The sequence below is a fragment of the Vigna unguiculata genome, chromosome 1 (assembly GCF_004118075.2).
Source record: "Vigna unguiculata cultivar IT97K-499-35 chromosome 1, ASM411807v1, whole genome shotgun sequence".
NCBI lineage: Eukaryota > Viridiplantae > Streptophyta > Magnoliopsida > Fabales > Fabaceae > Vigna > Vigna unguiculata.
In genome coordinates, this window is record NC_040279.1 from 35010553 (window position 1) to 35027874 (window position 17322).

General features: G+C 29.7%; 1 pseudogene; it reads right to left on the reverse strand.

Annotated features, from left to right (window-relative positions):
- Positions 1-12232: 12232 nt before the first annotated feature.
- Positions 12233-17322, reverse strand: LOC114190932 (annotated as a pseudogene).

Here is a 17322-nt window from a genome sequence, read left to right on the forward strand (position 1 = left end):
CCTCTGTTTTTCTTATAAACAAAATAATCTAATCAGATATATTGTCTTTCTTTTTCTGATAAAACAAATACTATACATATTAATATTTATAATAATCTCTTAATCAAGACTAATGTATGTTTAGAAAAGTTATAATTAAATAAAACTTAATTAACTTTAGAATCTTTTATAAATTTGCAAATTTTTATTATTTTATTTATTGAGTACTTAAATTTTTTATACGAGTAATATGGTATTACTTTGTCTAGTTATATGAATAACAAGAATTTAATGATTTTTTTTTCTTTTAGTTAAAATTTGAAACGATATTTTTAATAATATAAAATAATAAATAACTTTAATTAAAGAAACGGTCGTTATCATTTATTCTAACTAATAACTTTTTATTCTTATAAATAAATAATTTTATTTAAAACACATTTATTCCTCTTGATATAAAATGATAAATTTTAATGTAATGATAATAGTGAGGTGTTAGCATTGTGTATTATTTTATTTTATATTTTTTTTTCGCAAATTCTACTCAGATTTATCTGTTCAAAATTATAGTCGATTATTACTTATATAGTATACAGTCCTCCATAGTATACAGTCTTGAGTAGTTTTAGAATGAAAGGTTTGAGTAGTTTTAGAATGAAAGGTTGTCATACATTATCCACAAGACAAGTAATATATAATATCTTTTTGGTCGATCCAAGAAAAATTTTAATCCTTGAGTTTCAGAAAAAGGTTGTCATACATTATCCACAAGACAAGTAATATATAATATCTTCTTGGTCGATCCAAGAAAAATCTTAACATAAGATAAATAAAATGATCAATCTCAACATAACACAAGTAAGATAATCAAATTGAAATAATTCGAGAGAAAAACCTCAACATTGAAATAATTCGAGAAAAAAACCTCAACATAACACAAGTAAGATAATCAAATTGAAATAATTCGAGGAAAACCTAAACAAAATATGAAAATTGAAGTACTGAGATGATTTGAAGAAAGCCTAAACAAAATATGAGAAATGATTAAGCTGACAGTCTAAAGAAGACCTAAACATAAATCAAGTAATATATAAATTGATTTTCTCTAACAGGCGAATTCCTTTTGTAGAAGTTACAAAAGAATGATAAAATCCAGTCGGAACAAGGGGACAGAATGTTACATTGTTAATCCAGAAATAAAACCATCACGTTTAAAAACGTTTAAAAGTTAAACAACAAAAAGTCTTTAAAACCACCTGAACCAACACTAATACTTTCATCATTTGATTTTAAATTCAGCGATTATATAAATGTATTTATTTATTTTCTTGATATAAGTTTTTGTTTCAGATATACTTCAAAAAAATTTAATAAAGTTAATTTAACATACATAAAATTTAAAGTAATATTAACAGTAATCTTCATGAGAGCGAAACAAAACATCTTCAACATTAGCGTATAGAGTCTTGTAGAAACCATAAAAATAATATTGCTAAATTGTTACTGCTTAATATTAAAAAAGCAAGGAAGAACACAAATAGATGAAGTGATTAAATTCCTCATTCCTTAAACTTTCCTTGGTGTGCCATCTTTTAGGAGAGATTGTTTGACTCGCGAGTAAAAGTTCCAGTGAGGATGAGTAGAAGTAATAGCAGGTTGCCCAAAAGGATGATCCTTAACATAAGAAGGAACATCGTCAGCCTCAGCAACACCTTCCAGATACGAAAACAACTCACGTCTTGGATCTACGATCACAATACAACAAATTATGAAATGATGAAGAAAAATAATTTTTTAATAATTAAATTTTGATAAATTTTCTTATATTCTATGATGTCATCTTTTAGATGATTTTCCATTTTTTTTATATTTTTTCATATCTCAAAATTATTTAAAAAATATTATCTCATGTAATATAAAATTGTCAAAATTTGTAAATAAAATATCATGTCCGGTAAAAAAAAAATTATTCAGAAATGAAGTATGCATTCTTACCAAGTACTCTATCAGCAACATTATTCACATCATAAGATTCAGGGAAAATGGCTGTATTATCCTGTTTTCATGGTTAGATATAAAACGAGGCAAATGTAAATTCAAAAGCTTAAGTAAATAGTATCTTTGAACTTACAGGATTGAGAAAAGCCTTATAGGGTTTGTCATCGATCAACAGAGTATTTGAAGCATAAAAACTCCCACCTTTCTTCACATTTTATTGAATTCCTTGAAAAAAAGAGGCTTCGAAGCTTTTTCCAAGGATTTGTTGCAGAATCCTGTGTATCATGTTCAACTTTAGGCTCAGTAACCTTGTTCTTTCCTCTCATATTTCCAATGAAGAGTTTTCAGTGTTTAAAACTTGGTCATACAAACCATTTGCACTTACTTTTTTTATGGTTTAATTATGCATTTGGTCTCCATTTTGGAGTCAAAATCTCAAAATGATACCCAAATTTTTAAAAGTTTCAAAATGGTCCCCTTTTTTGTTGAAACGTCTCACGTTTGTCCTTTCCGTTAAGTCAAGATTGACGCCGTTAGAGGGAGTGTCACGTGTCAGTTCCTTGATTTTTTGAATTTTTTTTGATATTTTTTTGAATTTTTTTTTAAAAAAAATTGCCACGTGTCAACCTGTCATTGTGTCACGTGACAATGAGAGAGACAGAGTGATGTCGCAGTAATAGTGACACGTATCAGTATTACGCCACGTATCATTTCCTTAGTCTCAATTTGGTTCCTTTATTTTAATTTGTCTTAATTTAGTCTCAATTTTTTGTAAAAATTAGCAATTTTGTCCCTCTCCAAATTGAAATCAAATTTAATTTCTATATAAATGTACACAAATATTTTCATCAAAATTGATATTTCAAGTAAATATTTTTAACCAAATTAAGTTCATTTAATTAATATTTTACATTGAACTTTATTTAAAATGGTTTAAAAGTTATTAATAGAAAATAATGTTAATAGAAAAAAATTCATAAATTAACTAGTTCATGTAACAATAAAACACATATAAATTTAAAATTTGAAAACAATTTTAAATAAAGTTGAATGTGAAACATAATTTTAAATAAACTTAGCTATGTTAAAAATATATAATAAAAATATCAATTTGAATAAAAATATCAAATTTAATAAAAATATTTGTATAACATTTATATAAAATTAATTTTTGTTTCAATTTGAAGAGGGGCAAAATTGCTAATTTTTACAAAAATTGGGACTAAATTGAGACAAATTAAAATAAAGGGACTAAATTGAGACTAAGAAAATTACATTTGACATAATACTGGCACGTGTCACTGTCACTGCCACGTGACACGATGACAACTTGACACATGGCAGTTTTTTATTTTTTGAAAAAAATAATAAAAAAATTCAAAAAATCGAAGAACTGACACGTGGCACTCCCTCTAACGGCGTCAACCTTGACTTAACGGAAAGGACAAACGTGAGACGTTTCAACAAAAAAAGAGACCATTTTGAGACTTTTAAAAATTTGGGTACCATTTCGATATTTTGACTCCAAAATAGGGACCAAATGCATAATTAAACCTTTTTTTATTTATAGAGGCTGAAACATGGCTTTTCGCATTCCAATATTCATCCATTGAACTATGAACATTAAACTCATTCAATTCTATTTATGTACCCTTTTTTATTTTGGAAATATAAAATGTTACCCTTGTATACTTTAGTCTGAAATTTATAGTCTCTCTGTCTCCACCAAATAGTAGATTAAGCATGTAGTTTTATTTATGATTATGACAGTGATGATGATAAATTTTTGGGTTAAGTATCTTTTTAGTCTTGAACTTTGATCCAAAATTGGAATTCGTCCATCCGAAACTTCAATATATTTTGGTCCCTAAACTTTAAAAATAAATTAATATAATTATTTTAACTCAATTACGTTAACTTTTTTTGAGGTGTCGGACATATTTTTCAATAGATATTGAACCAAGAATGTGTCAAACAGTATAAAAAACTCCAATACTAATATGAAAAGCGTTTGACACGTCAAAAAAAGTTAACATTATTGGGTTATAAGAACTATATTCATTCATTTCTAAAGTTTAAAGACCAAAATGTATCGAAGTTTTCGACAAAGAGGAATTTCAATTTTTGGTCAAAATTTGGAGACTAAAAACATACTTAATCCTAAATTTTTTATTGTTATAAGTGATAAGATGAAAATTATTTGTGATAATTGTAGGAAATAATAATACCAAGGTAATTAAAATCATATGAGAATTTTGTTATCTATTTGGTAGTCCAAAAATTTAAAACTATTTATTATTTTAATTTATTTATTTATTATGTTATCTCTTAATAAATTAAAAAAAAATATCAAGAACTCAGCTTAATCAATTTTTAATATTTTTAATATAATTTTCTTAAAGATCTGTTATTTAGGCGACAAATGTTGTCCAAATCGTCCATTGATCACTAAGCTAACAAGAACACATTTTTCCGTTTTTATTTTCTAAACTTCCATACAAATCAAAGCCCAGGTTAACACAACTATTAATTTTTTTACTTCTAAAGTTATAAAAAAAATTATCAAGAAATACAATACAAAACTCTCTAATATCTATAATTATTTATCATAAAAAATTATAATATAAGAATTAATTATTTATAAGATTTTATAATATGTGTTACATTTTTAATTTAAAATTATATCATTATATTATTAAACTAATTTTAAAGGTACGGGTAGATGTTTGGTTGTATGTTTATCAAAAGATAATTAGAGATCAAGAAAAAATAACTATGATCGTCTCGACCTCTCTCGACAATTAATCATGAACTTCTCAGCAGAGACTAAAGACCTCTCAATAAGTGATTAAATCTCTCTCAACAAATGACTTGGGATCTCTTAATAGACACCAGAAACATCTCAGTAAAAACAATAGACTTCTCCATAAGTGACCAAAAATCTTTTGACAAATAACTGAGATCTCGATAAGTGACAAAAGACCTATCAGTAAGTCAACAAGCACCTCTCATAGACTTCTCAGCAAACAAGTGACTAAGACCTCTTTACATATATCAAAGACCTATACATATGACCAGAACCTCTCAGCTTTGACAAGTACCTACAGAAAAGATTTAAAGAATAATTCTGATGTATTATTTCAAAGAATAGGGTATCATATATATACATACAAGAGTGCTATAATTCCTCATCTATTAAAGGAATGAGTGCACAAATTTGCTCACAAATATAATAATGCCTAAATTATAGCTAATACAATATTTGACATATCTTAACACCCCCACTCAAGTTGGTGCATGGATATCACACATTTTTTCAACTTGAATAGAGACTCATTAAACACTTTACTTGACACTCCTTTAGTGAGAACATCAGCCAACTGCAATTCTGATCTTACAAAAGGAAAGGAAATTATTCCAGCTTCAAGTTTCTCTTTGATGAAATGTTTATCAATCTCCACATGCTTTGTTCTATCATGTTGCACCGGACTGTGAGTAATTGCTATAGCCGACGTATTATCACAGTACAAACTCATAGTTTCATTTTGTTTAAAGCCCAAATCTGATAGCACATTTTTAATCTACAAAAGTTCACATACACCTAGTGCTATGCCTCTCAATTCTGCTTCAGCACTAGATCTTGCTACTACATTACTCCTCCAAGTTACAAGATTCCCTCCTACAAAAGTAAAGTATCCAGAGATAGATCTTTTATCATCTTTTGAACTTGTCCAATCTGCATCAGTATACCATTTTACTTTTAAGTTTCCATGATTTGAGAAACAAAATTCCTTTTCCAGGAGTGGACTTTAAATATCTCAAAATCCTCTCAACAGCATCCATATGAAGCTTTCGTGGGTCATGCATAAATTGGCTAACAACATTCACTGCATAGGTAATATATGGACGTGCATGAGAAAAATAAATTAATTTTCCTACCAGCCTTTGGTATCTCCTTTTGTCTATGTTTGCTGAATTTGAGCATTGAAAGAGTTTATGATTCTGTTTAATTGGTGTATCAACTGGTTTACTCCCAAGCAATCCGGTTTCTGATAGTAAATCAATGGTTAAAATACCTTTTTGGTCCCAATTTTCGTCAAGTTTTTTCAAATAAGTCCTAATTTTGGTTTTGTGTTCAAATAGATCCTAATTTTCGTCAATTTTGTTCAATTGGGTCCTTTTTTGCTAACACCGTTTAAATCATTAACGGTTATGAACAGTGATTGTCACGTGTCACTTTGACATAAAAAAATACCATGTTTTGATCTAGCTACTTCAATACCCAAAAAATATTTAAGGTTTCAAAGTTGTTTCATCTCAAATTCAGATGCAAGGTATTGTTGTAAACTGAAAATCTCATCTTGGTCATTTCCTGTAACAATCATGTCATCTACATATATAATCAAATATGTAATTCTTCCTTTACCTCTCTTCAAAAATAAGGTGTGATCAGAGTTACTAGCTCTATAGCCAAAAGCCTTCATAGACTTGGTAAACCTTCTAAACCATGCTCTTGGAGATTGTTTTAATCCATATAGAGCCTTCTTTAATTTGCAAACCTTCATTCCAATTGAATCTGTCATACCTGATGAAAAATCCATATAAATTTCTTCTGAAATTTCTCCATGTAGGAAAGCATTTTTCACATCAAATTGTAGAAGAGGCCAATCTTGGTTTGCTGCTAGTGACAGAAGTATTCTCACAGTATTGAGCTTGGCTACTGGTGCGAACGTTTCTTGGTAATCTACACAAGTCGTGCTTTATACCTCTCAATAGTTCCATCAGCTCTGTGCTTAATTGTAAATACCCATTTGCAGCCCACAGTCTTCTTCCCTTTTGGTAAGGATACAAGATCCTAAGTGTTATTTTTTTCTAAAGCTGCCATCTCATCAACCATTGCTTTGGTCCATCTAGAATCTACCAAAGCTTCCTGTATATTACTAGGAATAAAATTGAAGATAATTGAGATACAAATTATGCATATGACTAGGATAACCTGTGCGATGGCACATATTTACTAATGGGATATTTAACTTTGGCTTGGAGGTATGGTTCATATTTAGCTGGAGGTTGACCACAGTTAGAACGGGGTGGAAGATTATACTGGACAGTAGTAGACTCAATGTTTGGTGTGTTGGTGGTCTCATGCAGACAATGATCAATTTCATGATCAGTTTCGTCTAAATTAGTATTATTAAGGGTGGGATTAAGAGAAACAATTTCATGATTAGTTTCAATTACATTATTATTATCAGAGATAGGATCAGAAGGTACCTCTGAAGAGTCAAGCCGAACCTGTAGAGAAGATTGAGCCAATTGGTTAGGATCAGAAGACACTGTATTATCCAAAGTATAAGTTTCCATATTTAGGATGGGCTCACTTCCTGTAGAATGATCCTCACACGATAATTTATCTTTACAGTATAATTTTATATCTTGGATATCAAACATACTAACATCATGATTATGCACTTCACTTTCATTGCTGCCCTGAAATGTAGAATCAACATAAAAAAACTATGCTCATTAAATGTCACATTCATAGAGATATAAAATTTCTTTGATGGTGGATGGTAAGCATAATAACCTTTTTTAGTTGATCCATACCCAACAAAAACACATTTTAAAGCTCGTTCTTCAAGTTTTGTACGTTGTTGATGTGGGTGTAAGTGAACATATATAACACATCCAAAAATATGAGGAGGTAAAGAGACTATGGAAGGAAGGATACAATGATCAGACAACACATCAAAAGGCCTTCGAAAGTTAAACACACTAGAAGGTGTTTGATTAATCAAATAAATTGCAGATCTCACAGCCTCCCCCCATAAATGAGATGGGACATTACCATCTATCAAAAGTGATATTGTCACCTCTAATATATGTCTATTTTTTCTCTCAGCCACCCCCACCCCATTTTGTTGTGGTGAATAAGGACATGTAGTTTGATGTAAGATGCCTTTGGAGTTCATGAACTCGATTAATTCAGTCTTAAAATATTCCCCTCCATTGTCTGATCGAATGAACTTAATGTGTGTGTATTAAATTGAGTAACTATCATATGATGAAAGGAACAAAACACATTACACACATCACTTTTATGTTTAAGCAAATACACCCAAGTTACCCGAGTACAATCATCAACAAAACTGATAAACCATTTTTTCCCATTATGTGTAGATTGTGGGGCAGGGCCCCACATCTGTGTGGATTAATGAAAAAGAAAAATTTGTTTTTTTATTGCTTAAAGGAAACACAACACGATGACTTTTTGCCATTACACAAGTTTCACAAATAAAATCAGAAATATTGCATTTATGAAATAGTGATGAAATAATTCTTTTAGATAACCAAAAGAGGGATGTCCCAATCTTCTATGCCATAACCAAATTTCCTTTTTGTTTTTATCGTGTATGTGTTCATTCGCAAGATAAGCCAACGTTCCTTTATGGGTTTGTTGTGAGACATTTTCAAGATAATACAGTCATTCTCTCTCTACCATTGCCAATCTTCTCCTTGGAATGGATGTTCTGGAAAAAACAATGGGTTGGATAAAATAAGGCAACACAAGAATGTGATTTGGTTAACTTGCTGACAGAGAGAAGATTACAATTCAATGTAGGAACAAATAAAACATAAGAGATTGATAAGGAGGGAGGGATATAGTACCTACACCTTCAATAGGAGATGAGATCCCATTAACATTAACAATAGCAGTTTTAGAACAATTAGAGGAAAAATTAATAAATTTATGTGGATCATAAGGCATATGATCTGTAGCACCTAAATCAATTATCCAATCACCACTCCTAGTAACAACAGAAAGATTAAGAGCAAAGTTAGATATACCTGACTTGGTCACAAATTCGGCAACAGTAGAACTATGACTCTTGGGAATAACATCTTGCATATGGGTAGCAGCGGAAGTCCCAAAATCAAGTTTCTTCGATTGATTTTTATCGAAAGGAGCCATAAAAAATATTCAAATAAAAAAGCACTGCTTCCTATATTGTAGAGGATGTCGGTGTTTGGCTCTAATACCATATAGAAAATATTTAAAGAATAATTCTAATATATTTCAAAGAATAAGATACCGTATACATATATACATATATATATATATAAATATATATATATATATATATAAATATATATATATATATACTATAATTCCTCATCTATTAAAAGAATGAGTGCACAGATTTATTCACAAATATAATAATACCTAAATTATAACTAATATAATATTAGTACCTTCCAACAAAATGATCAGTGCAAGATTCCCAATCCAGATAAATGGTGAAAACAAAGAACAATGTACCGCGAAACTGGTGTCAAATTTCAGATCCATAACTGAAGAAGGAAGAATAGTAGTATTTTATTGATGCTATTCAGTGAATATGCAAACCAGCTTTTTGTTCTCGAATTTTCTTTTCTCTCTTGTTCGAAGGATGCGACAAAATGAAGTAACAAAAATTATCTATGAGGACGGCCACAAAGACGGTGGCATTGTCTTTGACTATGAAGGTGGCGGTAGGTAGCGGTGACAATGATAATGGCAACCGTGACAATTACAAGGATTCTACAGAAAAACGAGAGAAGGAGAAGGTGATCAGTGAGGGAGAAAGAGAAGATATTTTGCTTTAGCGGAATTTTGGTCTTTGAAATACTACTAACGGTTTAGGTGGAAGACATGGGTGCATAAAGAAATATGCTTTGGACTTTTTAGATATACAATTGGAAGCCTAACCCAATAATACTCCCAGAGAAGATTTTGAAGTGTTTAAACTTGGCTGACACAAACTATTTGTACTCATTGTACTAGATTTATAGATGTGGAAACACGACTTTTCTTATTCCGATATCCATCAATTGAGTGATAACATTAAACTCATTCAATTCTATTTACCCTTGCATACTCTCTCCTAAGTCCATTGCATTGGAAATTCTAAAATGGATTCCAATGTACACCACTTAAAAAAATTGCACCTACTTCATAATTCACTTTAATGGATTTAATTGTAATTTATAAATTATCTTGTTGTTATTATTATTATTATTATTAATTTAAGAGATGTCGAGTAGATATGATTTTCAGAAGAATAGATATTAAAATTTGAAGTTGTGGTTAATATGTAAATGTAATTCTAAGTCATAGTTTTATTTTATATATTTCATAATCTTTTTAAACTTTTTTTTCTTATATTCTCTTTGCCATCTATCTAATATTTTAACTTCAGTTATCAACTTTCTCCCAACCAGAAGTCTCTTTGTAAAATATAATAGAGATGAGGAAATTCTATTCATATCAAATTTTGTTTTAGAATAAATTTTGTTTTTCATCGAATCTAAAAGTTCTGTTCATATGGTTTGTGTGAGATGGTTATAAGTCTAACACATAAGATCTAAATCATTAAATTGATCTGAGGGAAGTTAAAGTCTTAAAAGTGAAGTTACTATAAATGCACATGCTAATATAACTCAAAAGATTAACATTTTTCATCTTTCCTAATTACAAGAGTTTTCGTAATAACTAATAAATTTTTACTAACAAAATAAATTTGTTAAGAAACTCAAATTTATTGATAGATTATAGAATTTAAATTATCAACTAATATTTTAGTATGTAATTAATCAATTAATAAAATCCCTCGGTAAATTTTTTTTTTTCGACCAATTATTTTGTTACTAATGTATCCTATTGTCAATTTTGTTGATAAAATTTGTCGATAATTTATAATTTTTTTTATTAAATGAAAATTTCTATCAAGTCTAATGACATTTTTTATATATTAAGGAGAGATAGTGAAAAAAAAAAGTAAAAGAGGAGAAGGAGACGTCAACGACGGTGACTAAAGTTGGACGAAGAGAAAGATGAGAAAGAAGAAGAGGACAAGAAGAAAAAAGAGGAGGAGGAGACGAAGTCGAAGGTGAAAACAATAGTGAAAACATGATGAGTAAAAGTAAAGGAATAAGAAGATGGAAAAGAAAAAAAAAAGAAGTGAGCAATGAAGAAAAGACTCAATCATTTACCAAAAAAATTTATTGATCATAATTTATAAATAATTACTAACAAATATTTATTAATAAATTTGCGCTTACCGATAATAACCAATAGATTTTAAGAGCTATTAGTAAAACTCAAATTACCAATAAATTTTTATAATTACCAATCATTTATATTGATCAGTAATACATATTCTTCTTACAATAGAAATAATACGCCAATTTTAATATACAACAACTCCACCACTTACTCGATAAAGTAAATAGAAAACTAAAAATGATATATATACATATACTAATATTAAACTCTATTTTCAAAGCAACAAACATTTCTAAATACATTCAAAATATTATTATATTTGTAAAATTACTAACTTAAGAATAGGAAACATTTTACGGCTATGTTTCCTTGTAATATTTGATGTCATAACTCAAACTCATTTATAGACAGACAAAAATATTTTATCTTTGTCCACATTTGTGTGGAAACGAGTATCATGCATATAAAACAAGAAAAAAAAATACTAAATCATATATTGTTTTAATTTTGATAATATATAAAGCATATGAATTGTAGTTTTTTTTAGGTGTGCAGAGTTTGAGAGCAACATATAACAAATTGAACAGCATAAGCATCAATGTTGAAGGCGGTTAAATGAATCTAGGATTTGTTGAAGTTTTAAGGATTTAAATAATTAGTTGGAGGTGAGCTTTCTATTACATTAATCAAAGGTCTGGTTCGCAACATGAACTGAACTGAAAACTTGCGATTGAAGAAGTTTGAAGTTTGAACGGTCGAAGACTTGAAGTATAAAAAGGACGTTTTGGTTGGAGATGTTACGGAATTTTCAATGTGGTTGCACTGTCATCTTGTGCTTCCCACCAAAGTTCACAGATGGAAAATTGTTAAATGGGGCAAAACCATTGTCACTCATTGGATTGCAGAAGCAGCTAGGTTCTAAATGTTAATGATTGAAGTGTAGCTGCCACATTCATTTACAATGCTTTCTTTGAACAAGGACTCATTTTTAACCACGGAAAAGGAATTCGCCGCTATTTTTTTATTGGTTTTTTGCGACACATCACATTCGATTGTCTTTCGTACTAAATCGAAATGCAGTGTTGAAGCAGATACATGTCTTCCGATTACTCAGCTTTCAAGAAACGGAATCGTTGTCTTAACAAAGCTGGTAAAGATTGATGATTTTTTATAATATATTTGTTATGAAAATATATAGATTTTTTTCTTTCATAATACCTAATATAATGTGAAACTTAAACTTATTCATAGATTAAAAAAAAGGATTTTTATATAGATTTGTTAAGAAAATATTATGAATTTATCTTTAAAATAAATGATGCAGAGTTAAGAAACAACTGTGTATATAAATTATTATTATTATTATTACACGTAACTTCTAAATTAGGTAGGATTTTTAAATTTACCGAAAGAATGTAGCCTATAAATAAATTAAAATAAAAAAGATACATTCTTCATTATATTTTATTACAAAAAATTTTAACTATGCGGAAATTAAAATAAAAAGGATACATTCTTCCAATAATTTATTAGCAAAATGCATTATGTTTTTAGCCACAACAATGGATGAAATTGCTACAGCATATTTGGTTAATTGTTCCTTTATATCTTAGGTACATGAGATTATCGAGGAAACTATCTGTTGTAATCATCACCATTAGGTTGATAACTAATCATAATCCGAGGTTGATTAATCGTAATGTTGTGACTATTTACGCTAATCACAGTGGGTGATATATGTTTAACAATATTAATTATTCCTAATATTATTTACTCAATGTTTTTGTATCAATTACGACTTGACTTGTAAATATTATATATATATATATATATATATATATATATATATATATATATGAAAGAAATTAAAATATTTAGACTACTAAGAAAAAGTTAAAGGACTCTCTTTGTATTTAAATTATTCTGTAATTTCTGTTTTTCAAATGTTCTATTTAATTTTTTTTTTAGACAAGGTTTATTATTTTTTGTCATTCTACAAAAGAAATCGGAGTGAAGGATAGTAATAAACATTTTTTAGAGTAAAGTGCAAAAATATAACATTTTAAAATAAAGATAAAATTAAATAAAAATTTATATCTCTGCGTATTATATTTAAATAAATGCTTCAATTTATCCCAAAAAAATTAAATTAAGATAATGCATTTTTAAGTTTATTAAAATTAAGAAGCTTAATTACTTTGATTTGACAAATTGATGAAGAAAAAAAAATAATTACTTTAACTTAAACAAATTGAGGAAGAAGAAGGTAAAACTTAATTATTTTGACTTAAATAAATTAAGGAAGAAGAAGAATAAATTTGATTACTTTGACTTAAATTGAGGAAGAAGAAGAAAAAACTTAATTACTTTGACTTTAACAAATTGAGGAAGAAGAAGAAGAAACTTAGTTACTTTTGACTTAAACAAATCAAATATTTAAAAAATGTAAAAGAAACCATTTAAGAAAATAATAATAAATGTCATCTTATAAAATAATAAATTTAGTAAAATTAAATACAATAAATAAAGTTTATATTCAATACGCTACTATCAAATATTTTACAATGCGTCGTTTAAAATAATTGATATTTAAAAATAATATAGTGATATTTTTCAAAGAAATAAAAAAATATTTATAAATTTAATAAAAATAAAAATACTAATATATGTATTAAAAAAAGTTAAAGTCCTGTTAAAAGTATTTATTACATCAATTAAAGTTTTAATCAAACAAAAATAGGTTCTTAGATTTTTTTTATTTCCGTTAATTTTTCATCTTTACCTAGTTATTCTTCCATATATTACTAAAGATGGCAAAAATACTCGTACTCGCGGATATCCGCGGATAAAATCTATGATGGATAGTTAATACTCGCGGATAGCGGGTAACGGATATTTTAATACTCGCTTATAAATGGATCGAGTACGGGTATCATACTATCCGTACCCGCGGGTACCGTTATTCGTAAAAAAATTAAAATTAAAATTTAATTTAATTAAAATTAAAATTAGCAGTATATTTTATTATGTCAAATTTAATTATAATTATAATTATAATTTAATTTAATTTAATTTAATTTTATATTTTATTTTTATAATTTTATATTAAAAAATTTATAAAATATAAATTTTTTTAAATATTTGCGGGTATCGAGTATCCACGGATATCCGCGGATTTTAAATATATTCACGGATATTTTTAAGCGGATACCCGACGAGTAAACAGACAGATAATAGACAAATTTTTTTTTACAGATCAAATTGCGAGTAAACACTGTCCATATCCGACCCGTCCCGTTCTCATCCCTACATATTACATTACCATTTGCTTCTTATTGGTTTCTTATCCATCAAGTCTTCTACTGTCAATAATATTAAAATAACAAACTTGTGACTTTTTTATATGGAGCTTTTAAATTTAATTATTAACATAAACGACAATAACCTATAACATCCTCCTCCATCCTTTGTCAGAAAGAACCAATATACCAACGACAACCACACATATAGCTGCCAAGATGCAATTATAATATTTTCTCTTAATATTGTTATAGCAGTTAAAAGTATATCCTAAAATTAAAATTTTAAAGTACTATTTTAATTAGTAAGTAGAATGTTTTTATATGCGAAGCGTGGGACGAGAAATGTCAATAACATTATTTTTCTGGAAAAAATCTTAGTTATTATTTGAAATTTAATAAAAACAATAAATTTGGCTTCCCTTAATATTTAACTAATCTCTTATATATTTATAGTTTTCAATAATAATAATAATAATAATAATAATAATAAATAATGTGTGTATTTATGTTTGTATGCGGACTTTTGTAAAAATACATGATCAATATTAAAATAATAAATTTGTAAAACAATGTTGGTTTCTATACCAAACTTATGGTCAATTTTGTCAAAAAAAAAAAAAAACCCATTTTAAAAGGTCATACTAAAATATTAATTCTTTTTAATTCAGTTTATAAAATCAAGTGGAATTAAGTTGAATCCTCAAAAACGTGTGTAAAAGTATGTTTATTACTCATACTAATAAATTTGTAGCATTATTAATTTGGAATTAGGAGCTGCAAGTCTTTTATTTGTCTATTAAGATATTAATTTTTTAATCTATGATCACCAGTGCAGGAAGGCTTTTTGGCAGCGATTATTTTTCATATTCTGCACCGGTTCCCGGACCGAGGCATATTGGGGCGAGGCCAAAAGAGGATAGCCTTTGGCCTCGGTTGTAAACCGAAGCCATAGAGTCCCTCTTCTGCCTCGGTTGTTAGGTCTAACCGAAGCCATATGTGCTCACATTTATACATTTTAAAAAAATTCGCTCACGTTTTGGCCTCGGTTTTAGTATGACCCGAGGCCATATGTCCCTTTTTGGCTTCGGTTTGCGTAGTACCCGAGGCCATATGTCACCATTCTCAATCGCATTCCATGGCACCCACAAATCCGCATGCCTCCCCAAAGCCCTATCCCAATCCCCACCACCACGGTTCCCAAATGCACTTCCCTCGCCCTCCTCAACATCTCCGAAAAATCCGAATCATCTGAAACCAAAAATAGCCACAAACACCCCCGTCCGCCGCAGCTCCGCCACCAGCCTGTACCCCACCGCCAGCCTGTACCCCACCTTCGGAACCAGCAGCGTCGTCGCCGCCTCATTATACTTATGATTCCCGCGTAAAAATCGTTCCTTGAAACGGTCCCGTTTCTTCTTCCCCTTCAGCGACTTCAAGCGGTTCAGCTTCTTCTCTCGCTCGCACTGGTGCAGCTGCTTGAAGTGCTTCTTCAGGTCCATGTGGGTCTGCGCCCACACACCCCGCACGTCTATGGCTCTGAGGGTGTGACCACACCCTTCCGTTTGAGGATGTTGAGGTTCCTGCATTCCTGACGCTCTTCTAGGACCCACTGGGGGAGGTGGACGAAGGTGTGGCAGTTGGCGTTGGCGGAGAAGTCAGTCACCTCGCCAAAGCGGGAGGCGAGGGTTTTTAGCAAAACGGCGGCGTCGTATGGAGGCCCGCGTGGGGGCTTGTTGTAACGCTGAGACGAGAACTTGTTGGAAGCAACGTGCCTGCTTTGTGTTTGTGAAAATGCGGAGTGGAAAGTGAAGTGGATTGGGTTTGCGTTGTGGAGAAAAAGTGAATATTTGCAGAGAGAAATGGAGGATAGCAGCGCGCGCGAGGAATAAATGGGGTTCAGTTTTGAGCCCTAATTAAATTATATGGCCTCGGTTCAATTTAGAACCTAGGCATATAACCCCTTTTGGCCCCGGTTCCTTAACACCTGAAGCCTATAAGTCAAAACGAGAATGACATTTTTGAAATTTTTGGCAATCTTTTTGGCTTCAGGCCTTCTTAACCGAGGCCTAACACCCCTTTTGGCACCGGGTTTTTTGTAACCGAAGCCTATAACTGCTTTTGACTTCGGGTTTTAGGTGAACTGAGGCATAAAAGTTGTCTGTAATTGCAAAATTGCCACCGCGTCATTATAGGCTTCGGTTCCTTACCAACCGAGACCTATAAGGCGAGGTAAAAATACAATTCTGCACTAGTGGATATATTATTAGTTGAAAGTCAAAATCAGCAATTTAGTTCATATATGATTTTTATGAGTAACCTTTGTTACAAAAATATTATTAGTTGAAAGTAAAAGGCTATAAAAGCATTCTGTCGTATTGAAATTGCCCAAACTTATTATTTTTTTAATAAAAAAACTAAAAACTGCTTTTTATGTATTAAAGTTGTAATATATATGAATTTAGGATATCCTCCGTTGAAAGTCAAAGTCGAAAATACTATTTTCTTCTCATATTTAAAATTTATATACACTTATGCATGTATTATTTCTTTATATGTTGATTTTTTTTAAGATTGGTATTTCTTAGTATATTCTCTTCTAAATTAGAGGTAAAAAATATATTCACTTGCAATATTGTTATTTTATGGGTTTTTTTTTATATTTAAAATTTATTAAAAGAACGTCTCACATCTATGAAAGATGCGAATATTATGTTAAGTTTTCCTACCCTCTTTCTTATATTCAAATATACACTCCTTTTCCCTAACAAATTAAATTACATGACATTTCACTCTATTCCTAACTCTTTTATATTAAAAATTCACGGGTTCTTCTGTAGAAAAATGTCATTACCAGTATATCTTCTACGTTATCACATATAAAAAAATATATACAATTATTACATTATTATAATAGTCAGTTTATGATGTCTTAAGACATACTTTATCTCTCTGAAGGATAAGTATAAAAAAACTGTTAACAAAAACGTCCTCAACCAT